Source organism: Myotis myotis, unplaced genomic scaffold, assembly GCF_014108235.1.
Source record: "Myotis myotis isolate mMyoMyo1 unplaced genomic scaffold, mMyoMyo1.p scaffold_m19_p_6, whole genome shotgun sequence".
NCBI classification, from domain to species: domain Eukaryota; kingdom Metazoa; phylum Chordata; class Mammalia; order Chiroptera; family Vespertilionidae; genus Myotis; species Myotis myotis.
In genome coordinates, this window is record NW_023416368.1 from 56,824,347 (window position 1) to 56,849,163 (window position 24,817).

At 41.4% G+C, this 24,817-nt stretch overlaps 1 protein-coding gene across 7 annotated transcripts in view; it reads left to right on the forward strand.

Moving 5' to 3' along the window:
* The window catches only part of FAM160A1 (family with sequence similarity 160 member A1), a 210,988-nt gene that overhangs the window by 31,628 nt on the left and 154,543 nt on the right, over positions 1-24,817 (forward strand). For 5 of the 7 annotated variants that reach the window (XR_004968310.1, XM_036313913.1, XM_036313912.1 and 2 more), the window contains exon 2: positions 22,380-22,499. The exons of 1 other annotated variant lie outside the window; for it this stretch is intronic. The gene's annotated coding sequence lies outside the window, so the exon portion shown is untranslated. Of the gene's footprint in view, positions 1-20,620; positions 21,050-22,379; positions 22,500-24,817 lie in introns of those variants that run through there. One more of the 7 variants, XM_036313916.1, reaches the window with a different exon arrangement.

A 24,817-nucleotide genomic window follows, 5' to 3' on the forward strand; every position in this document is an offset into this window, starting at 1 on the left:
GTAGCGCTTTGTCTAGGAACCCTGAAAGCTCTGCCAGTGCTTCCTACGTAGGCTTTGTAAACCGAGATGACCACTCTGTCAACAAGGGTGAGTGAGAGGGCGGGCAGGTCATCCCCCAGCAGGGATCCACTACGCCTGCCTCCTACTGTTTGCCGATTTAATCCCTTTGGGATAGTAAAGCTGGACCAGGAGTCCACAGCTAATACCATATGCCTTTCTGTAGGGCTGGTACAAGGAACAGGTGTCAATTTCATTGCTTTCTTGAGGTGTGCCACTCCCTCCCTTCCCCCCAGATCTGTCCTTTTACTTTGGAAGGTCTGAGCTGAGCCTGGGAGGAGCCACTTCTTGTTCAGTGCTTTCGGTGTTTTCTGAAAGCCTTCAACATCAGTCGTGCTGATCTCGGTTGGTGGGACCTCATCTCAGTCTTCGTTATTCACATAAAACACAGCACTGCCCCTAAAGGCAAAAAGGCAGAAGGCTGGGGTTACCTCACTGGTTTTTTTTGTTTTTTTAAATATATTTTATTGATTTTTCACAGAGAGGAAGGGAGAGAGATAGAAAGTTAGAAACATCGATGAGAGAGAAACATCGGTCAGCTGCCTCCTGCACATCTCCCACTGGGGATGTGCCCGCAACCCAGGTACATGCCCTTGACCGGAATCGAACCCGGGACCCTTCAGTCCGCAGGCCGACGCTCTATCCACTGAGCCAAACCGGTTTCGGCCTCACTGTTAATTAACTGATTGGTGAGCTGTGTCACCCATGTGTAACAAATAGGTGTAAAAGTCTGCTGTGTGTTGAGAGAACTGTGCTAAGCTCTGTAGAGGTAGGTAAAGCAAATATAAAATGTGATTTCTATTAAAGTACTAGCCTAGAATGTAAGATAGAAGCAGGGAGCACAGAGAAGATGCCTAACTGGCAGGAGAAAGGGCTGCATTGTGTGGTACAGAGCTTTTGTGCCATGAGGCTCCAGGGAAGGGAGCTGGTCATTAAACCTCTCAGAAGAGGAAATAAAGGCAAAGCAAATGAGGAATACCAGCCCTAGCTAGTTTGGCTCAGTGGATAGAGCATTGGCCTGCAGACTGAAGGGATCCTGGGTTCTATTCCAGTCAAGGGCACATGCCCAGGTGTGGGCTTGATACCCAGTAGAGGGTGTGCAGGAGGCAGCCGATCAATGATTCTCTCTTATCATTGATGTTTCTCTCTCTCCCTTCCTCTCTGAGTGCAATAAAAATATATTTAAAAAAAACAAAAACAAAGGAATACCAGGCAGAGAGCTACTTTCTGCACAGTGACTCCTAAGTCCTTAAGGGCCTTAGCCCTTTGGAAAATACATCCTGAGTCTCCAATAGTAGTTAGGTACAGCATTGTTAAAAGATATAAATGTTTTACACCTGATAATAAAAGTTACAACTTTTTTTTTTTTTTTTTTTTGTAGGGCAGAAGACTTGTAAAAGACACATAGATACAGATAAAGTAAATTACCCATATTCCAGACACCTCGAAGGAATCCCTGTTAACACTGTGGAATATGCCCTTACTTTTTTTTCCTTCTATGTAATGACTTTAATTATATTTACTTTGGATTCTCAGACCAGAGGGTGTGCAGATTCTATAAAGAATACATTTTAGTTGGATCCATACAAGATCACTGAACTGGTTATTGTATTGATAATTTTGACCTCCTCTGCCTTTAATTTTGTAGTTATTTTGAAAAATTGTTATAACTCTTGGAAAAAGCCCATTTGTTTTCATTTTAGAGTATTTGAAAGCAGATGACCTTCTTTTAAAGAGAATCTTTAAAAGATTTAAAGATTAATCTTTAAAAGTCTACCAATGGGTAGACTTTTGGAAATGACAGGAAGTGGAGATTTTCTAATAAATTAAATAGAAATTGTCGTTGTTTAATTGTATATCAATAAAACTCTAATATGTAAATATCTTTACAGTCTTATAGTGTTGAATTTTTGTATGTTTTATAGTGTATTCCCTCCCCCTGAAATGATGTGTTATTAAGAAGGAGTATGCATATTTCTTAATTATTAGTTATCTCTTTTTATCATGAATGGAAAATCTATGTGGGCTACGTTAGTAAGAAAAGAACAATATTAGATGTCAACTTAATTTTTTGATATATGCAGAGCTATAGGTGAATTTAAGATCTTGACCTCTGACAGGTGCATTTGGAACAAGAATTTGCTGGGAAATGGCCTTTTGCACTTAGGGAAGAGCCTGGCTTTTGAAGTATATTTTCTGATCTGTCACTATTATATTTGCTCTGTCCATTTGTGCCAGACCAGGAATGCTAACAGTGGGGATCTGTGTTTTGGAAGAACCTTAATGAATTCTGTTTTGGAAGTTGTTACTGCCCATAAAACTACAAAGTAGAGTATGTGCCTTTTGACTGATTGAGAGGTCTTAACCTTTTTGGAAATTGGTGGCTCCTTGCTATGGTGTTTCAAAAGGCATTGTTTTTATATAATGTCTAGCTGCCCTAGTTCTATAGTATCTATTTCTTCCTCTCTCTTTCTTTCTTTTCTCTTCTTTCTTCCTTCCTTCCTTCCTTCCTTCCTTTCTCTTTTCTTTTTCTTTTTCTTTTCTTTTCTTTTCTTTTTCTTTTCTTTTTCTTTTCCTTTTCCTTTTTCTTTTTCTCTCCTTTCTTCGTTTTTGTAAAGTCCTGTGTAGTTCAGAGACTGTTTGTTAGGGGAGAAGAGGTGTCACCAACTCAGGGACCAGACAGTTTAATGAGAATATATAAGATTATAAAGAGGAGTGATGAGGACTGTGATAGATTGGAAAATACCTCTTAAAAGGCAATGAAAAAAAAGCCAAAATCAAGATACATTGTAACAGCCAAACAGAAAGTCAAATTTGACTGGAAGCCTACCAACATATGTTTGTTTATGCCAGTTATCCCTGGAACAATAGCAGTAGGAGAGGAGCAGTGTAATGACAGTAGAAATCGCTAACAATTTTTGACCGCTTACTCTGTGCCAGGCACATGCATCATCTCCTTCTGTCCCCACAATAAAGATAAATACTCTTACTACCCCATCTCAGGATAAAACGGAGGCTTAGAGAGGTTATTTGCCCGTGTCCCAGAGACAGTAAGTGCCAGAGTCAAAGCCAGGTTTGTCTGACTCTGGGTCTTGAGCTCTGTGATGTGTTTTGATTTTAGGCCACAGAACTTGGAATTGCATTGGGTAGGAAGAAAATCGCCAGGCAGTGGTTAAGCTACTCAGTGTTGGCACCGGCCAGCTTTGTGACCTTGGAGGAGGCAGCCAAGCCTGGGAGAAAGGGCAGTGTTCTTGGTCCGAGAGGAAGAGGAAACAGCAGGATCAGGTCTTTAGCGGCGTGGCCAGGCTGGAGAGAAGTTTTCACCAGGTGCCTGGGGAGGGGATTAAAGAGAGGTGCCCACGGTGTGTTTGGGAGTGTGGTGTGTGTGTGTGGCATGTAGAAGTGGAAAATCAGAATCAATGGAAGTTTAGTGGGCGCTTGTAATGTAAGTGTTGGCAGGTGTGGGTAAGGGCTGCGGGGATACTATGTACCCTTGATGTAACAGTGCACGAGGGACTCACTGGAGTTGTAGAATAAAGAACTAACATGTATGGGGCCTGAGATTTAACACAGGGCTTCCTGTTACAATACGCTTTAAAACTAAATGAGGTTTTCGGCTCGGTGGAGGGGACAGACTTCTCTCCGCTGTCTTTTGTTCAGTTGTCTCAGCAGGCTCCCACTCACTGGCCTCCGAGTGGGTTTTCTGGGGCATAGTGGATCTCTATCAGGCTCGCTGGCATTTCCCGTGATATTTAGTAGAAAGAGAGTCATAAAGAAAGAACCCTGACAAACCTGAGGAGGTTGAATTAACCAGCACAACCCAAATATTCGACTGTTAACACAGCACCTTTCAACAAACAAGCCACTGACTTGTTGTGCATTGTAGCTCTCAAAGCCTCTCTGTCTAAGTGACTCGAACTCAAGGAAATGAAAAGTAAAGCCAGGCTATTCCTAACCGGCAGCACGTGAACATGAACCTTAGGAAACAGAGCAGCCTCTGTGAGAGGCTCATCTGCATAAACCTCACAGGCCCCTAAAAATAATTTTAAAAATTATATATGAAAAAAATTAAAGGGCTATATCTTGACTCCATCCCCCCCCCCCCCCCCGCGAGAATGTGAATATACTATAAAAAAAAAAATGATAGGTTAAGATTGATGAATAGAGTTTGCTTTCTGCAGCCTGAAGACTTAAATAGACACTGAAGGAGGAGGAAGCAAACTTAGTTGCAAGAAACCTAATACCTCCTAGAAGAAGGGGGAGAGAGGTGGGACCAAAAATAGAGCATGAGTTGGGTCCAGGGAAAGCCCTTTTGTTGAGTTGTTTCATTGGCTTTAAATGCTCACTTTCCTAGAAGCAACAAGAAAAACTGGTCCCGTTTGTTTTCACAGAGTTGGGGAGAAAATACTTATGTAAGCAGCTCCTGTTTGCAATGTTTCCATCTGGAATATCATTTAAGAATTTGGCCAGATCTCAAGTGATTTACGTTTAGTAAACAAGATTATCCTCAGCTTCCCTGCGAGAGAGCACATGGTTTGGGGTTTAGTTGCTGTTTTGCAGCCTCTTCTAATTGCTTGTGCAAGGTAATACTGCACTAAGCTCCGTTATTTCTCTCCAGTGTTCGGGTTGTGACAGTGGTTTCTGAAGCAAGTAACCAGAGCAGTGGCTGACGTTAGAATGGCTTAAAGTATGACTCTCCTTGTTGTAGAGCTACCAAAACTATACCTGCTTCTTAAGGTTGGGGGGGGGGGGGGGCTGTGTGTGTGTGTGGGGGGGGGGGGCGGTGAGGGGAAGGAGGAATGGCTTTTGCATAAACTTGAAATTCACCTCCTTTTCATTTTTTTCAGGAAAGATACCCTTAATGTTATGGACCAATGAAATAAAGGGAATCTCGGGTCAGCTCTTTTGAATGCTTAGGATTTTTCATTTTTTAAGAGTTTACTTTTCCCCCTAATATAGGAAAACATTTCTTACCAAAACGGTGGTTATGTAGTGAAAAAGGACATTTCTTTCTGATGTTTGAGGATATATTATTATGAAAATGGGAATACTGATGCATTATTTTTTCAAATGTGGATACAATGTCGATGCTTTAAGTTTAAATTAGTTTTTATGGGTCCCCTCTTAAATTCTTCTAATTATTAAGTTTCAATATTTATGTGAGAGAGGTAAGCATTTTAGCAAAGAAATGACCATTTTATTCTGCAAGACAAAATATAGTAATGAAATGTTTCAGAGCATAAAGTTTGGAAAACCATATATTATATATTTCAGATTCACTGCAGATAAAAATAGTTACATCTAGTTAGTAAGAACTCTGCTATAGTAACCTCCCCAAACACCTCTTCTTAAATCTTGAATTGAAGGTCTCTTCCTAAACTGGTTATGTTAATACTTTGAGTTTCATATCTTACACACAGTGCAAACCAAGCAAAAGATAAAATGTATAGAGGTCACTCTGCCTTTCAGATTCTTTCTATTGCCTATTTTGAATCGAATTCTTAAATTGTTCATGATAGCTTGGCAGCAAGCCATGTACTTGTCATTTTTAGCTCATTAAAGTCTAGTCCTGTCAAGAACAGGTTTACTAGTCTTTTTTTAATTGCCTGCTTAAAAATTTTCATTTTCAAAAATCAGCTAAAGAATTTAAGATGGTGATAAATGTGGACTGAGGTCAAGTATAAATTCCGAGCACATCAGGAATTCACTGCAGAATGGAAATGCAGAGATGAATGCGTTTAAGGCCCTTGTGGAGGAGCGAAGGGTTGCTGAAGCATTCGTATCTAGAGGGATGGAACACGGTTTAAACTGTGTGGTTGTATAAAAATGTAGATGGTGTTTATTTGGCTAGTATAAACAGGTTTTGTGTTGTTGTTTTTTTGTTTGTTTTTCATTTAAATGTGCCACCTATTCTTCTGGGGGATGGGAGGGTAAGTATTCGAAGGATGTGGAAAAACAGATGAAGACAAAGTGGGATGTAGAGCAGACAAGAGAGAGAGGGATGTCCCAAGAGCCAAAAATAAAGAGACCTGGAAGGAGGGGAAACAATGGAATGTGCTCAGGAGTGACACCAGGAAAATCTACATAGAGAGGAAAAAAGGCTGAAAAAGAGGTGAGGTGAAGAGACCTTTAGGAAGAGGCCGGGAGAGAAAACGTTGGTGTGAGTGGAATAATGTATACCTGCACCTCTGCATATAGGAGAGGCCAAGTTCCCAGCAAATGGCCAGGCTCATTTTGTTGATGTGCCCAGCAGTCTGAGGTGTGGTGAGCGTGGCACTCATTCTTCTGACTGTGTAAGGGAATAGGTATGGGAGAGGGTGTGGCGGATGTGTTAGCCTCCAGGGGTATGTTTGGGGCCATAGCAGTTTGTGCATGACCTTGAAGTGGGAGGAAGACAGTAATGCTTGGGATTGTGTAACTGACTGAGCAATCTAGTTGAATCAAATCAGAGCAGCCTCACAGGCCCATCTCCTTTCTCTTGAATCATCCCTCGCCTGGACGACTGGGGAATGGGATTTACTTATAATGTGTGAGGGTAGGACTGACCATGAAGAACTTAGGATGTGTGTCAGTAGAACCCCTCTCTTGCTTCCTCTGTCCTCTTCCTGGGGTTCATCATGGGTTCACATTGTTCCCCGACAGGTCCCAATTTGCTGGAAATATCCTATATAATAAAGATGTAATATGCAAATGGTCGTTACGCTGTGAAGTGTAATGACCGACTGCATAAGGACCGGATCACGGATCAGCAGGAGGGTGGGTCAGTGAGCTACAAGCAGGCAGCAGAGAGTTACAGGAGGGGGCAGGGCAGCAAGCTATGCGGGGGGACGTGGGGGTGGAGGGAGCTACAGGAAGGTGGGGTAGCTGGTGGAAAGCTACAGGAGGGTGGCAGCGAGCTACTGGCACATGGATTCATGCTCAGGGCTACTAATATTTCATATTCTGAATCTTGATTTTCTTTCCACTTATCAAAACTTACCTGTTCACTTTCTGGTGTCCCTATTCTCTCCCAGTAATTGGAGCTAATTTGGTAAAAACCTTCATTCTCTTGTTCAAAGGTAGTATATAGCCCCTTGTTTGTTATATGTTTGTATTCAAAAGAAGGATTCACAGTATGTTGACTCAAAGAGATGGTGGCATTTTGGGCATGACTTTGGGTAAGTAATAAGATGGTGACAGGGTCTTTATATGCATATTGTACTCATGGGAATTAAACTCATGCATGTGGCTAAAAGAAAAGAAAAAGGACAAGAAGTAACAATTGAAATAAGATGAGCATAGTCCTACAGTGAACATGAGATGGGAGATATGAGCCTGCACTTTGTAGGGAGATTGCATTTCCTCTCGGGGCTTGAGCATTGGGTTTAACCACATGACCCATAAAATGCAAGTGAAATCCTTTGATATTTACCTGAGGAGTTAATAGTCTTGCCCAAATGGCCGGGAAAACTAGAGTTAGTGAGAGGCAGTATAGTGTTTTATTTTATAAGGAATTTCAGGGCATTTTCAAGGATAGTTTTAACTGTTTGTGATTGCTGCCTTGAATTTGACTTTGGACTCTAACGTAGTTCCCTGTGCCATTAGGTATGACTTTAAAGTGTTGATTGGCTGAGAGTAGTTCTTTTCAGGGCTCCTGTAAGCTCCTTTTGAGATTTCAGACTGTGTGTTGTTGTTCATTATTGCCAAAGGAGCTCAGAAAACGTTTTGTTGAATGAAATAATGAATAAATAACACCTCTGCCTGGTGCTCTCTCCATCACCCAGAACATGGCCCCTAGAACAGATATGAGTGGGGACATCCTGGCTGCTTTGGTTTGGGAGAGATGGGTCTTGCTGAACAGTTTAGATCATCTGTTGGAATTGGATTACTGAGATTTTTTTTTTTTTTTCCTGAGCATGTGGCACCATCCGCTGTATCTCATGGCATCACCATGGTATTCACTGAAAATACCATGCAAGGTGTTTCTGCAAGGTGTCTGCTTGACAGGGCAAGTTTAAGTAAAGATAATCACCACTAGAATCTGTCTGGCTTTTGTATGCCATTTACAGATGTTCAGTTGCTGCCCTCAGTGAGTTTGGAAGCTCTCGTGTATGATACCCAGATCCTCATACCAGACACAAGTGTGATCTCACTGCTAACCACGCATTCTGGTGCTATTTTTAGTGTTTTGTCAGCCTCCTGGGCCAGTCTGATATTTTTATAGTTTGAATGTGCCAGTCAACCTTTGTTGTATTTAATAGAATCACAGAATTTAGAGGGACTCAGAGAGGTAATCAGATCCAGTGTTCTTTAAATTTTCTTTCCCTCAAAGGGACAGTAAAACCACTAATAAATATAATTTATGCCAATATGTAAATCAGAGAAAAGCTGAACTTCCCATTCAGAGAGAGACTGAAATGGGAGACCAAAATCCTCTTCTATTTCTCTACTGCCTGCCCATTCCAACCCTCGAGGTATCTGGATATGACATCGGGGCTCTGTGGAGCTCAATTTGAAAACCACAGCTCTGGAGTCATAGGAGTTTTCCCAAATGTTTAATCTTCCTAGCACCAATTTGCTTTTTATTGCTTCCTGAGAGCAAAACTTTAAAACAGAACTGCTCAAAGTTCTTCCTCTGCATTTCTCTGCGTGCAACACTCACCAGTCATCAAGAAGTTTATTGTGTTTTGTGAATGTGCAGCCCAACCAGTGTGCACCCTTAGGAACCACAAGAAGATGAGTTGAGTGATTGAGTGGCATCTGATGGAGACTATGATATTCTCAAGAAGTTGGGATGTCCTATACAGCATAGGCTCTAATTGTATAGATCTGATTCTCAAAGTATCTTCCCCTGACTAACAGCAGCAGCAACATCTCCTAAAACTTGTTAAAATACAAATTCTTGGCCCTACTACAAACCTGCTGAATCAGAAGAAACATTGACGGTGGAGCTCAGCAATTGTATTTAACAAGCTTCTCTGTTATTCCACTGCACATTAAAGCTTTGAGAACCACGGATGTTGGAGAACAGGATGATAGCACCAAGTGTTGGCTGCTTCCCCCTCCCCCTCCTCCCCCCTTTCTCTAGCAAACTTCTTGCTTTGCTATGGAAATTTGATGTTTTCTTGATCTTATGTGAAATCCTAAGCAACTTAATCTTAAAAAACAAACAACAAAACCCCCTAGGTCTGCCTTTCGATTAGATTACATCTCTTGGTCCCTTTTATATGGAGATTCTGAAGCTGCCACTTGGATGTACATGGACACTATTTTTAGGTGTTGCAAGTGTGGTTGCTTCTGAAAGGAAGTGATTTTCTGCTTGACCAATCAGAGCCTCATTTGTCTGAATACTGCTGAGGTAACTCAGAATCACAGACCTTTCAGCTTCTCTTCCCGGTGAGAGTGTGAGGGAGGATTTCCCAAGTGTAGCCCCCAAGTAACATGATCATCTCCATGTTAACATTGTAAACCAGTTTATTTTCTCTGTGTCTTTCTGATGAACCAGACAGTCACTCGGCAGTCTGGAGCTGGGGATTCCTAATGTAAGATCCAAGAACCACCCTTGATAACAGACAAATAAACTTGCTTGTATGAATGGATGTGACTTTTTGTGGATAGAAGGTCCATAGTTTTCATCAGATTCTGGAAAAGATCTCTGCACCCCTCTACCCGACCCCCCCCCCCCCCCCAGCTGATTGATTATTGCTTTAGCTGCTTTTGAATAACAGTTTTAAGATTTGCAGTCATTTGAGATGGAAGAGCTTCAGGGGATTGGCAATCATCTTTTAGCCTGCCTTGTGGTCTCCTCAACTGTTACTGTCTACTTAAGTAGAGTAAGATTGGTTCTTTAACTTGTGCAATCACATGTTGCTGTTTCTAGTGGTGGAAAGGATGCATACTTGTGTGTATCCAGAAGTTTCAGGTGTAGTTTTTGTTTTGTTTTAATATATTTTTATTGATTTCAAAGAGGAAGGAAGAGGGAGAGAGAGATAGAAACATCAATGATGACAGAGAATCATTGATTGGCTGCCTCCTGCACGCCCACTACTGGGGATCGAGCCCGCAACCTGGGCATGTGCCCTTGACCGGAATTGAATCCAGGACCCTTCAGTCCGCAGGCCGACACTCTATCCACTGAGCCAAACTGGCTAGGGCTCAGGTGTAGTTTTTATTTTTTTGGTAAGATCTGTGAAATATACAGAGCAGGAGGTATTATTTATTCCTACTTATAGTTGAGGACACTGAGGCTTAGAGAAAAGCATGAAACAATATCACTTGGTGTGCCTGTCATCTGAAAGCATCTGACACTCCCACTAGTTCATGCTCTGGTTACATCTAAATACACTTGGATGATGTCTAGAGAAGTCTTAAAAGTTTATTGTGGATTTAAAAAACCGGCTGTTTAACTGATCTAACATCATTATTCTCTCTCTAAAGGAAATGGATCATGTTCACATTGTGGATTTTTTTTGGCCTTATTTTAGCGATTTTAAAACAAATCTTTATAGATATAATCTCCCCACTTCACAGTCAAATAAAAGCTGGATCCCATCCACTTCTTTTCTTCTTCAAAAAGATCATAGAAAAGCCTACCTGATTATATTTTTTAGCATGTTGGCTCAGGAGAGAGTCATTGGCAGCCGATAGCATCTCCTCATTTTCATTAGATTGTTCTTTGGGTTTCAAAGATGAGTACCCTTGTAACTTACATTACAGTCTTAAAATTGCACATAAAAGTTTGCTGTGGAAGCGTAGCAATGTAAGATAAATTGAGAAGGTTAAGGGGAAAACTGTGCTGAGGGCTTCTCATAAATGAATTGTTATAAAAGCATAGTGATTCTCCAAGTGACAAATTAACTTGAGAGAGTGCTTTGCATTTTAAAATAATGTGTGATAGGGTAGTTCTATTTGTGTTCAAGCCAGAGGTCAGTGACTCACTTATTCTGCTTGTGCTTTTTGTCTAATGGTGTAGAAAAGAAAGTTGTACATGTGGATATTTAATTTACTTTTATTTTGCAAATGTCTATGATTCGGTCAGCAGCGAGAGTATGTGTGTTAAGACAGGCTGGCATCTAAAAGGTGTCTGTGCTGAGGGCTTGGGGACAGAACATTTTACAAAAGGAATATTTGTGCTTAGAAAATTTCTTATAAAGATCTCGTTCTGACTTGAATTATTCTTACTTCAGTGGGGGTCACTGAAAAGGACATCAGGATATCGGTCATTTCTTTAGTTCCCTGGCATTGGGTGGGCAGAAAGGTATTAGCAAGTGGGGTGGTAATTCAAACAAATCAGGGGTTTGATTATGTTAACTTGGAGTAGGTCACTTCATATTTCTATGAGGAATGTACATATTAATGTCATACTTTTTTGGGGGGAGATATAAAGTATCTGCATTAATTTTAGGGTTTGTACATTTGTGATTTTGTTGAACAGTAAAGAGAATAAGAGAAGATGATTCCTGTCCTGCCTCCATACAGTCTATCTAATGAAACCCAGTGTATCATGGGAAAACTCTGTGTTCTTCAAGCCACTGATGACAGTATTAGGAGTTTAATAATAATGTCTTTGTCCTCTGCATTCTTTTACTGACGTTTTTTTTTTCTTTGACCTTTGGTCACATTGCATTATTTTGGGGAATATGATTTTATTGATTTCAGAGAAGAGAGATGGAGAGAGAGAAACATCAATGATGAGAGCAAATCATTGATTGGCAGCCTCCTGCATGCCCCCCACTGGGATTTGAACTGTGACCTCCTGGTTCATAGGTCGAAGCTCAACCACTGAGTCACGATGGCTGGGCCAAATTGCATTTTTGCTGCAGGATTTTAATTTGTGGGGCAAAGACAGTGGGCATGAAGTTAGCTAATTACCTCAAGTGCTGGCTGGTGTGGACTTGACCTTTCAAAGTCAGAGCTCCGTTCCAGAGATCACATTTGCATCTGAATGAGGTTGTTTTGTTGTTTCTATCTTGGGGAAACCTAGGAGTGCAGATACAGAGGAGATCAAGGGAGATGAGCAGTGGTGCTTGATTCAGCAGCTCCAGGGCCCTGTAGCTATCAATCCCCCAGCACATGCTAGTGGTCTTTAGGTTTCTTGGAAGAAACAGAATAGATTCAAATAATTGCAGTTAGAAAGAAGCCCGAGGCAAAGAAGGTCTCTGGATTTCCCTGAAGTTCTTGTTTTTTGTTTGTTTTAACTCCAGGTCTCTCCTGGCATCTATCTTTTTTTTTTAAACTTTATTTTTTTCTCATAAGAAAAAAACAGCAGTACTCTGTATCTATGGTTTCTGTTGTGGAAACTAGTATTGTAGAATCTGTTCACTTTAAAATAGAGAAGGTAAATCAGTTTTAACAGCATGCCAGTCAGGTGGCCCAGAAACTTGATGGGTGTTTTGAGGTTGTGTATTTTGCAGCTGTGTTTTGAAGTTGTTATTTTGAGGTTGTATATTCACCTGTCTGGACAGTTGAGGTCTCAGGACATATGTAGGGATAGGAAATATCTGTTCGATTATAAGGTGTTTTTTTTTGTAAAACATATTACCATACGTTAGAGTCCAGTGACATAGGGTCTGACTTCAAAAGAGCTTTGCCTTAATAATAATAATAATAATAATAATAATAACCCTCCCCCTGCCAGTTGGCTTTTAAGGTTTTTTTTTTTTTTTTTTTTTTTTTGTATCTTATAATTTACATAACACACTGAATATTTTTTGTCAAGAGAACTTATGAAAGGTTAACTAACTGAACACTTGGTTCATGTATTTGCATTCAGTGGCTCATAGGCCAGGCCCTTGCCTTCAAGATCTAGGGGGATAAAAATGTAAATAAATATTGATAGAGACATGTACAAGGTGCCCTGTGACTGCAGAGGGTGTTTGCTGCACTTTCCTTTGTGAGCCTGCCTCTGAAAATAGTGGCATCTTTTCCTCTTGCTATTTTTTTGTAGCGACTTGTCTTGCTTCATTGTCTTCATGTTCTCTGTTAGGGATTTCATATGAAAGAATTTTGTCAGCTATTTCATGCTTCTGAACATTTCTTGCTGCTCAGATTCAGACAGATATGTAAGTGGTGATGTCTGATGTTGGTCTGTTAGAATTGTCAAATGTGCTTGATATAGCTTGATTTCAAAGTTGATATAAAAAAAGGTATTTTCAAATGTTGGAGGGTAAACTGGGATTCTGCTAAGCTTATTTTTCCTGCAAATCTGTGGCAAGACTGTTGGCCAGTAAACTCCAGATCTGTTTTCGTACTTAAGCCAGTCCTGTATTACATACATTCCTGTGTTTATTGTGTTTCACCCCATCTCTTCCAAAACCCCAAGCCAAAAAAGAGTGTACTTCAGTCTTCTTTGTTGAAACTTTCTATCTCTTCTTTTTTTTTGTTTATTAAAATCTCTTGCATGTTTGCAAATGATAACAATGACTTTTCCTTTTATACTAGTAAGTGGAGGGTTTAGTGGACAATATTTATAAAGATCTCTAGACTTCTTAGAGAAAGGACTAAATGAAATGAAATAGTACTATGTAAGGTGAATAAATTATTTTCTTGAGTTAAGGTGAGTTTTATTAAGGTGACTTTTTCTCAGTGCTAATTTTTATTTTATTTTTAATTTTAATACTCCTTTTTTAAATAGCTAAAATGCACTTTACACACTCTCTCTTCCCTATTTTAAGGCATTTCTGAACTGGCACAATTGTCATATTTTTCCCATTAATTTTATAAAATGTATTTTAAATGTTACTTTAAAAATTTCTTCTTTAATGTCTCCTTTTTGGCCCATGAAATGTAAAAATGGACTTCAATTGACTTCATTTTAGTAATCTCATGTTATTAAAATCTTGCAACATGTTGGTCAAGTGCGAGAATATAATTTTCATAGCTCAATTTTAAACCTTAACAGGAGTTTTATTTTACCTTTCTCTGTGTTAATTGCTGAAAGGGCAAGCATATCTGGTTACACTTCACAGTTTATAAAAAGGTCCTTTTACTCTGTTCGCTATCTTGACAGCTGAAAAAATTAAGCGAACAATCAGCAGCTTGGTGTAAGAGAGCTGAAATTTGTCTGGTGCACTGGAATCTGCTTCCTCCAGTGGAAAGCTTGTATTTGTGGCCTACAAAGTGAAGTTGTATAAAAATGTGAAGGAAAGGTGTTTGTTCTGGCCTTGACTAAGGTTAGAATTTGAGATGGAAGAGTTAGGCTCTGTATAAATAGGAGGGGATTTGGAACTTGACCAGTCTGTCCATTTTCTTACCTATCACTGAAACTGAAGACTAGGGGAAGGACATATAATTTCACAACTCATAATATAGCTCTAATATCGTTTTTCTCCTTTTGGGTGATGTATTTGAAGCAGTTGCATACATTTTCCATAATTTTTACTGCCTCCCATTTAGCTCTGAATAGAAGCCAACTAGAGAAATATTTAGAAGGTTATGAGCAACAATAGAATGAACTCTTAGAAAAAGGGCTTTTGTGGCACTCCTCAAGTGTGTGCTGGTGGAAGAATTACTGTAATTGGATAGTGAAATGCTAGAAAATAATTTTATTTAGTAGTTAGAAATAACATAAACGAGCCTTGAGATTTAGATTCATAGGTTCAAAACAGTTAGTCATGCCTCACCAGCTCAATCTTTGCTCATTATGCTTTCCATTGATGGGATGAAATGTGACGCATTGCAGTGCTGGATCAGCTCAGTTCTAAAATGCAGGGTTTGATTGGATTCTGAAAAAAAAAAAAATTAAAGATACTGTTTAATATCAGAAATGGAGATTTGTGAAATTTTGTTTTTAGCCTAAAGTTGGTTTAAGAAAGTATCCCGACGATAGAAGAGGGGAAGAACATGAAGACTATCTAATTGTAAATTGCCTTTTGAAACCAAGAGAGAGCAAATAATTTTTCAAAGCCAGGTGCTTGGTGTGTGTACTGGTGGTAATATGGCTAGTCTCCAGGGGAGCAGTATCTCTGTGAGTGCTGGGAGTAAACACATGTTTAATGGCCATTCGGCCCAGAAGCATCCAGTTTTATCTTCTGGATATGGAAGGACACATATGGATGAAGGTCAGAGCTTCATGATGCTTGCTGTGAGGCTCATGGGTATTGAGAGAACAGAGCTGTCTTAATAGAACGCCCATAATTTCCAAGGAATTCTTTGGAGGCCATCTTTTGATTCTTTATTCTTTTTAAAAAAATACATATTTTATTGATTTTTTACAGAGAGGGAGGGAAAGGGACAGAGAGTTAGAAACATCCATCAGCTGCCTCCTGCACACCCCCTACTGGGTATGTGCCCGCAACCAAGGTACATGCCCTTGACCAGAATTGAACCTGGGTCCCTTCAGTCCACAGGCCAACGCTCTATCCACTGATCCAAACCGGTTAGGGCTGATTCTTTATTCTTTTGCTTAACTTGTACAGGGACTGTCTGCACAGTTTTCCTCTGACTTTTACTGGAGTCACTAACTTGTGTTTTAGTATTCATAGGGTTACATGAGCACTTTCTATGGCCTAAAAATCACCTGCCATTTGTTTTAATGGCTAGGGTAGAAAATTGAAAGTTAAACTTGGGTTTCAGTCTCAGCTCTGCCATTGTGTGATTTTAGTTACGTAATTGCTTTACGCTTTAGTTTTGTTGTCTATAAAATGGCCATTCGTTCATTCATTGAACAAATATTAAGTAATTTCTATGTGTCAGGTTCTGAAAATGAGCGAAGCAGATAAAATCCCTGCTCTCATGGCACTTACATTCTACTGTGGAAATGAAATAGAAATTAATACAAGTTAAGTATAATATGTTAGATGGTGACAGTTGCTACAAAAAAAAAAATAATAAAGCAGGGTCATGGGTAGACTGACAAGATTGGGAGGCAGTTTCTGTTTCATGTGGGATAAGCAGGGAAGGCCTCTGTTTGAGGTGACATGTATGCAGAGACATAAATGGAGAGAGGAGTGTTATGTGAGGACACCTGGGGATAGAGGATCTCGGGGAACAGCAAGTCTGGCAGGCACTGCACAGTCCCTGAGTGCCGGGGTCCAACCCCAGCAGGTCCAGGGGTCCCCAAAGGTGTGGATGGAGTCGGCAAAGAAGGAATGACACAGAGACAGCGTTCAGTTGATCAGCAGCCTAGCCAGGATCTCTAGCCAGGATCTCCAGCCAAGTTCTGGTCTGGATCTCCAGCGAAGTTCTGCTTAGGATCTCCAGCCAGGTTCTGTGTCCATGTTCTCTTGCTAGGTTCTCCAGGTTCTCCAGCCAGGTTCTGTAGCCATGTTCCCTCGCTAGGTTCTCCAGCCAGGTTCTGTGTCCATGTTCTCTTGCTAGGTTCTCCAGGTTCTCCAGCCAGGTTCTGTAGCCATGTTCCCTCGCTAGGTTCTCCAGCCAGGTTCTGTCCAGGTTCTCCAGCCAGGTTCAGTCACCAGGTTCTAGTCAGGTTCTCTTGCCATGTTCTATCCAGGTTCTGTAGCCAGGTTCTGTCTCTAGGTTCTTCAGCCAGGTTCTCTCGCTAGGTTCTGTCTCTAGGTTCTGTGGCCAGTTTCTGTCCAGGATCTTTTGCCATGTTCTCTCCAGCGAAGTTCTTCTGTCTCTAGGTTCTGTGTAGGTTCTGTCTCCTAAGTTCTGTCTGTAGCTTCTGTCTTCTTGGTTCTGTCTTCTAAGTTCTGTCTTCTAAGTTCTGTGTTCTAAGTTCTGTGTCTTGCTGTCTTGTTACATCTGTATTTATACCAGTTGATTCAATCCTATCAATCTCTATTACAAAGGTTAGGGCGTTTCTTATCTCCATTCCAGGGAGTAAAGATTATGTAGCTTAAGCATGATTGTTCATAGTTAAAGTGATTAATTACCCACCTGGCACTTAGTTGAGGGGTTTTATTCCCTCCCTAACTTCAGGGGAAAATCCCTACCTGGGGAAACAACCTTTCTCAGAGAGGAGACCTTGGTTAAAACACATAGTGCCAAGAAGGTGAGCAAACATATTAAGAACAGTATGCCATATATGCCAGGTCCTTTGAAACAGCAAGGATGGACCAGCTCCCGGCACCTGAGGGGAGAGTAAGCTAGGTGTGTGTGAGGAACAATGAACAGTGAGGAGGAGAGTGGTGAGGATGGGAGCTGGAGGAGCCTGAGTGAGAGAGCCAGAGCCGCCGAGATAGCATCTGCCTTGTAGAATGCTTAGGAAATCCAGTGAGATAACACGTTCAATATGTACTTTGCACACATTAAAAGAATAATACACACACACAGAATAATGCACCATCGCAAGTGAGGGTTATTTTAGGAATGAAAGAAGGGTTCAGTAATATAAAATTCATTAATGACATTCATCATCTTATGATTGCGTTCCTACTTATATTGATATTACTTTTATAGAAAAGGCCTATGATAGCATCTAAGATCACAATTACAGATTTAAGAAAAGCACCTCACAGTAGAGTAGGGAGTGTTTCTTGGAGAACGTCTGTGCAAGCTCTGCGAGCCAAGGCTGCCCCGTGTGATGGACACATTGGATGACACAGAGCGGGGCTCCCTCCTGCAGGCCTTCCTAGGGCCTCATCCACATTATGTGCTTTGTGCATATTCAAGAGGGATATTTAAATGCAGCATTTTCCAAATTTATTTGAATATAGAACCTTAAACAATTACTACTTTTTTTTCTTTAAGAAACATCTCACAAGTAGTTGTCATGTTGGAAAACATCACTTTAGTACTTGAATTTTGGTTTTGTTCGCCTTCATTATTCATTTTAATAAATCAGTATTCTTGGTTTATTTTTCAGATGCCTGTAGTCTCTCTCTCTCTCTCTCTCTCTCTCTCTCTCTCTCTCTCTCTCTCTCCCTCTCTCTCCCCTCTCCCCCCCCCCCTTCTCTCCCTCTCTTCTGCTTTTCCTCCTCTGATATGCTTCAATTTACTAATTTGTTTGGTGGTTGAGACCCTCCCAAAGTCATCTAAATTGCACTGGGTTTCTTGGGTAAAACAGAGAATTATATATGATTAATGTAAAAATTTCAGGGGTGCATTGAATGGAAATTGAAGATTGAAGGTTCATTTGGTTCAACTTTTCCAAAGCTTTTAAAAGCTTTGCTGTTTGGAAGGAGGAATGAAATCAATTTAATGGGCAGCTAGTTGAGAAATTGTGAACTTATTGTAGAGAAGAGCATTGTGGTGGGTTGGAAAATAAGGATTCTACCTTTGTGTTCAACATTTACCAGCTAGTACTTCATTTTGTACAGGCCACTTAGTCTTCCTCTGCTTCAGTTTTGTCATTTGTAGAATTCAGGGATGGATTTAGATTCATCCATTTTAATAGGCAGAGTTACTATTAATATACTTAATCAAGTCAGTGATGATTGTGGGCCTACATAGAATATTTTGTTCTACTCTGCAAGTTTCTACATGTGACTATAACCTTGTGTCTCAGTTAAGCTCTTTTGGAGAATGAAATTATTCAATAATCAGCTCATCGTCAACTCCATGTATTTGAAAACTCTCGATGAGTTGTTTGAGACTTATGCCTTCATTGATTGATTTGTTAATTACCCTATAGGAAAGCACAGGTCAATTAATGCAGCGCTATGGATAAATGCACACCTCCTACGTTTGTTTTACTGACAGAGGGAGAAATCCATGATGTGAATATTAATTATCATCACCCCTCCCTCCCCACCCCTTTGTTCATTTGGTGCCTTTTGCACACTCCCTGCTTATTAGCTGATTTCTGAACTCAGCACAGTAGAGGTCTAAATTCAGTGAATTCATGCCATCTGTAAATGAGCTTTCAATTCTGTTCCTCTGTTGAAATTAGGGATGTGACATAGTTATTACATGGAAGGATTGTTAGCATGGATAGGATTTGATTATGTGGAGGTAGAATGTCGTGTTAGAAGGAAAGCACTTGCCTGGGGACAGATTTGAGTGTGACTGAATCGCTAGCTGCCAACTTTCCTCTTTTTAACAGGAGACATATTTTGTTTTTAAATGAGATGACAACCAAGTGAATTATCAAGACCTAGTGAATTTTTAGAGTCCCTTTCATTTACTTGAGTTCCGTTTAACCTTGCTTTCGATGTCATTCTGTGCATTACTGTCAAAGGACACGGCTTCCTTTGAAGTTGCTGGCGGAATCATGATGGTAAAATATAAGAGGGGTTCCCAGTAAAGCTCTTAGCGATACACAGTGATGCCTTATTACCCAAGTAAAAGGCTACGTGTGGGGGTGCTTAAAAAATGTAGTGTGTAAAGGGAGGATAAATGATAATGAACAGTAAAATGGGAGAAGCATTTCTCATGAATTAGAGATGCCCTTTCATAATTCAAGAGTCACCGAACGAGGAAAGGCTTGAAATAGCCTGAAAAGCATCTGGGAGCAATCTGTAATCCTTACGAGGCAGTGGAAGAGCCTGTGTCACTCGAGTACATGGCGCTAAAACTGCTCATGTGGGATTATGGAGGAAGGAGGATTCTGTGACTTGTAAAACCTCTTGCAATGAAATGCCCAGAGTTTTGAATATGAATTATACTGCAAGGTCCCAGGTGCTTAAATAAATGATTAATTGGCAGCGGTTCTCAACCTGTGGGTCGCGACCCCTTTGGGGGTCGAACGGCCCTTTCACAGGGGTCGCCTAAGACCATCGGAAAACACATATATAATTACATATTGTTTTTGTGATTAATCACTATGCTTTAATTGTGTTCAATTTGTAACAATGAAATTGGGGGTCACCACAACATGAGGAACTGTATTAAAGGGTCGCGGCATTAGGAAGGTTGAGAACCACTGGATTAGAGTGGAGGAGGCAGATTTAAAGGTTCTGAGGAAATTTTAATTTTGTTTATTTGCATGTGGAATGTTATCTTTTAGTCTTCATGTTCATTTTTTCAATTACAGTTGACAGTATTATTTTGTATTAGTTTCAGGGGTAGAGCATAAAGGTTAGGCATATAATCTAGGAAGTGACCCCCCAGTAACTCTAGTACGCATCTGGCACCACACATGTTATCCTTTACATTTCATGCCCCATATTCACTCTTCTTATGCCTGGTCACTACCACCTCTGTGCCTAGTTTTGAAGATTTAGGTCACTCTAAGGACCCCCTCACCCCATTTTTTCCTTTCATGGAACATTTGTTATAAGAAAAGGCATTCCATTCCAAGCCTTGAAGGCAAGTGTAGATAAAAAATACACACATTCAGAACCTCTTCTAGTAACTTTTTAGGAAGCCATCTTTTAATACATTGGACTGTTGCAGAAAAATTATTACAGTAATGAAAGGCTCATCCTTTAGGGTTTGGGAAACCCTTAAACAGATTTCGAAAAGACTTATTTGTTGTACTAGACTCTGGCTTGAATTGCTCACCTCAACCCATCTAAAGAGGCGGAAATATTTTACGTAATATGACTACATCAGAACAAGTTGCATCTTGTTTCTTGCTTTTGTGTAAGTAATTATGATTATGTGTAATCACAACATTGTACCCTTTTTCTTTTTTATATGCTAAGTGGCATTTCCCCATTTTATTATAAACACAAAATTTTTTGATGGCTGACAAAATTGTGGTTAAGTAAATTATATAATTGAATCAAATTTACTTACCCCCCCCCCATTATTGGACAAATAAATGGTTTCCATGTTTTATTAAGTGTAGTATTGTTTGTTTTTAAGTTTTTCTTGGAAATTTTCTCTAGCTTTTGCCGATTTTGACATTGAATAATGGTTTTGTTTAGCATTTGCATTAGCTTCTGCCTTTTATATCGCCAAGTGTTTGGGGTTGGTCTTTTTGTTATGCTGCCCTGGGTGCCTCTAGGTGTTCTCTGTATTTCTCTCAGGTAGGATAATTTCCCCACCTTCTTTAAAATCATGTTCTTCCGGTTGTACAATAGGGAGTATTTGTGCAAGCCATGAATTTATGCTGTGAAAGTTATCTTCCCAGTCATCCTGATGATATGAGATGTGTATCTAGAACCAAAGTAAACTTTGCCCATGGGATGGCAAAAAAACTGACCTTTGAACTGTCAATGACTAGGTAAGTCAAAGGTACTGTTACCTGAGAATTAAATTCCCGGGTCACTCGTGAGAATGAGGTGGAGGTTCTTGTGGTGCCGCTGAAATAAGCATTTTCAGGAGCCCCCATGGGAGGATGAGATGTGGAAGATTTTATTGGAGTGGAGTTACATTCCTCAGTTTCCAATGTCCCATCTCCCCCAAGCCAGTCCTGAAAGGGGGGCAGCTGGAGTCCAGCAGTGCCAGAGGAGGGACAGTGTCCAGAGTTTCTGTTCCATGTTGCAGCCGGTGTAGTTCAGTATCCGAGCTAAATAAAGTCCATTAGTCCACGTGTGGCGCACATGGCCCTGAGCCATGCTGGTGCCTGGGAGCGTGCCCCTGCAGCAGGAGTCACAGGAGCCAGGCTCCCTGGAGCCAAGAGAGGAGAGAGGACTTCCTTTGTTTGGAAGTTTATATATTTAGATTTTGCGCCCTTGCAGTGGCCACTCCCATCTTGGCCACTGACTCGCTTTCAGGTGTGATTTATGGGAAAGCACCTTCCCATCATCTCACTTAGACCTTACTGGGCATGTGTCTAAACTGCCTTTGTCTACCAGTGGTTCTCAACCTTCCTAATGCTGCGACCCTTTAATATAGTTCCTCATGTTGTGGTGACCCCCAACCATAAAATTATTTTCGTTGCTACTTCATAACTGTAATTTTGCTACTGTTATGAATCGTAATGTAAATATCTAATATGCAGGATGCATTTTCATTGTTCGCGACCCACAGGTTGAGAACCGCTGGATCAGTCAGCAGGGAAAGACTCAGAGTGAATAAATGGCATGCCTGTATTATTTGGCCTTCCTTTCCACTCCTTGTCTGTTAAATAACAACCAGGTTATTACAATGGACGGCATCAGTTCCTGGGAATATTTTGGGAGTATTGCATATTTTGGAAAAATTGTTTATGAAAGTTATTTATGGTCCTCTCGTTGCTATTTTTTATTTTGTTGTCATTAACTAACATGATGCTATTGATGCATGGATATGAATTTATTTAGTTTCACTTTTTTTCCCTCTTGTAAAAGAAGCATATAATTACTTAACTTCTTTTAGGGGATGGAAGAATCCTCCTCTCTACTCTCTATTACCCAATGAGAGTCTCTCATTTTTGGCTGGCATTCAGATTTCTAAATAAAGATTTAGTTTTTGCTTATTTTTTAAATGATAAAGTAAACACCATCTGAGAAGAGCCCACTCAGTGCACAACAAATGGTGGAAAATGGGAGGAGGAAAAAACTAGAAAAACTTAGATTGGATTTTTATAGTTTATTTGTGATTGTAGAACATTTTTTATTTTATTTCTATAGATTTTGAAAGTCTCCTGGAGTTTCCAGCAGTGCCAAGTGTTGGAGAAATTTTTTTCTGTCCCTCTGATAGTGAAGTGATCAAAAACAACCCCGCAGGAGGCGAGTGAAGAGTGGTCACAGGTAATGTCTTCTCTTTTTAATACTATTGGTATGTGTTCAGTAATATACGTAAAAAAGCCCAGTTGAACTTACATATCCAAGTGAGCATTATCTTTTTGAGAGGCCATTCTCTATCTTCTACTCAAAACATTAAATATTTTCTCTGCATCTTGATTCTCTGTTACCTTTCTTTAAAGCATCCTGTTTTCTGTGGTGGCAAATCTCAACTCTGTGATGGCGTATTTGAAAAGTAGTAAGAACATTAGAACTGGATGAATCAGGGGAGCTCTAATTTTAATAAAAAAAAAAAAAACAGAAGGAGCCCTGGCCGATTTTGCTCAGTGGTTAGAGTATCGGCCCGAGGAATGAAGGGTTGTGCTTTCAATTCCCAATCAAGGGCATGTACCTCGGTAACAGTTTGATCCCCAGCCTTGGTGGGGTGAGTACAGGGTGAGAGGGAGCAACCAATGGATGTGTCTCTGACACTGATGTTTCTCTCTCTCTCCCTATCCTTCCTCCCACTCTCTCTAAAAAAAAATTCAATGGAAAAATATCCTCAAGTAAGGATTAAAAAAACAACACACACACACACACACACACACAGAAGGAGCAATAATGTAACAAAACCAGTTTTTCTTTTTGTAATTTTTATATGTACTAGTATTTGAAGGCTCATGTTCCGTATTGAAAAAGTTAATTCTAAGAAGGGGTGACTCTAAGTTTTAAACAATGATATTGTTAAAATAAGAGGTTAGGCTTCATATCTTATAGAGAAGCATATATTATTTATTTGACTATATAAATCTCGGTATTCTTTCTTTTAAAATTTAAATTCTTTATTGTTTAAAGTATTACATAAGTCTCCTTTTTCCCCCATTGACCTCTCCCCAGCCGCTACCATTCCCCAGCATATGCCCTCACCCCCGCTACTGTCTGTGTCCATTGGTTATGCTCATATGCATGCATACAAGTCCTTTGGTTGATCTCTTGCCACCCATCCCCCCATCCCCACCCTCCCCTGCCTTCCCTCTGAGGTTTGACGGTCTGATTGATGCTTCTAGGTCTCTGGCTCTATTTTTGTTCATCAGTTTATGTTGTTCATTATATTTCACAAATGAGTGCCATCATGTGATATTTATCTTTCTCTGACTGGCTTATTTCGCTTAGCATAATGCTCTCTAGGTCCATCCATGCTGTTGCAAATGGTAAGAGTCCCTTCTTTTTTATAGCAGTACTAGAGGCCCGGTGCCCAAAAATTTGTGCACTCAGGGGGGAGGGGGGGGTACCTCAGCCCAGCCTGTGCCCTCTCGCAGTCTGGGACCCCTTGGGAGATAACGACCTGCTGGCTTAGGCCTGCTCCCGGGTGGCAGAGGGCAGGCCCAATCCCTAGGTGCAGCCCCTGGTCGGGCTCAGAGCAGGGCCGATTGGGGAGTTGGGGCGCCGCCCCCTGTCAAGCACAGAGCAGGGCGGATTGGGAGGTTGCGATGCCACCCTCAGTCACGCTCAGGGTAGGGCCGATTGGGGGGTTGGGGCACCGCCCCCTGTCACACTCAAGGCAGGGTCGATGGGGAGGTTGTGGCGCCACCCCCTGTCAAGCACAGAGCAGGGACAATCAGGGGGTTGGGGAGCTCCCCCCTGTCACTCACAGAGCAGGGCCCATCAGGGGGTTGGGGAGCTCCCCCCGTCACACACAGAGCAGGGCCCATCGGGGGTTGAGGAGCTCCCCCCTGTCACTCACAGAGTAGGGCCAATAGGGGAGTTGGCGCACCGCCCCCTTCCACACACAGAGCAGGGCGGATCAGGGGGTTGGGGCCCCGCCCTCTATCACCCACAGTGCAGGGCTGATCAGGGGGTTGGGGCGCCGCCACTGTCACACTCAGGGCAGGGCCGATTGGGAGGTTATGGCTCTACCCAATCACACACAAAGCAGGGCCTGTGGTGGTGGTGGTGGGGGTGTTGGGGCGCCGCCCTCTATCACCCACAGAGCAGGGCCGATCAGGGGGTTGGGGCGCCGCCACTGTCACACTCAGGGCAGGGCCGATGGGGAGGTTATGGCTCTACCCCGTCACACACAGAGCAGGGCCCGTGGGGTGGGGGGGTTGGGGCGCCACACCCTGTCACACACAGAGCTGCAGGGTGATCAGGGGGTTGGGGAGCTCCCCCGTATCAGGCACAGAGCAGGCCGATCAGGGGGTGGGGCACCTTCCCCTGTCACGAACAGAGCAGGGCCGATAGGGAGGTTGTGGCCCCACCCCCTGTCACACACAGAGCCGCAGAGCGATCAGGGGGTTTGGGCTCTGCCCCCTGTCATGCTGATCCTGGTGCTGGGAGGCCTCTCA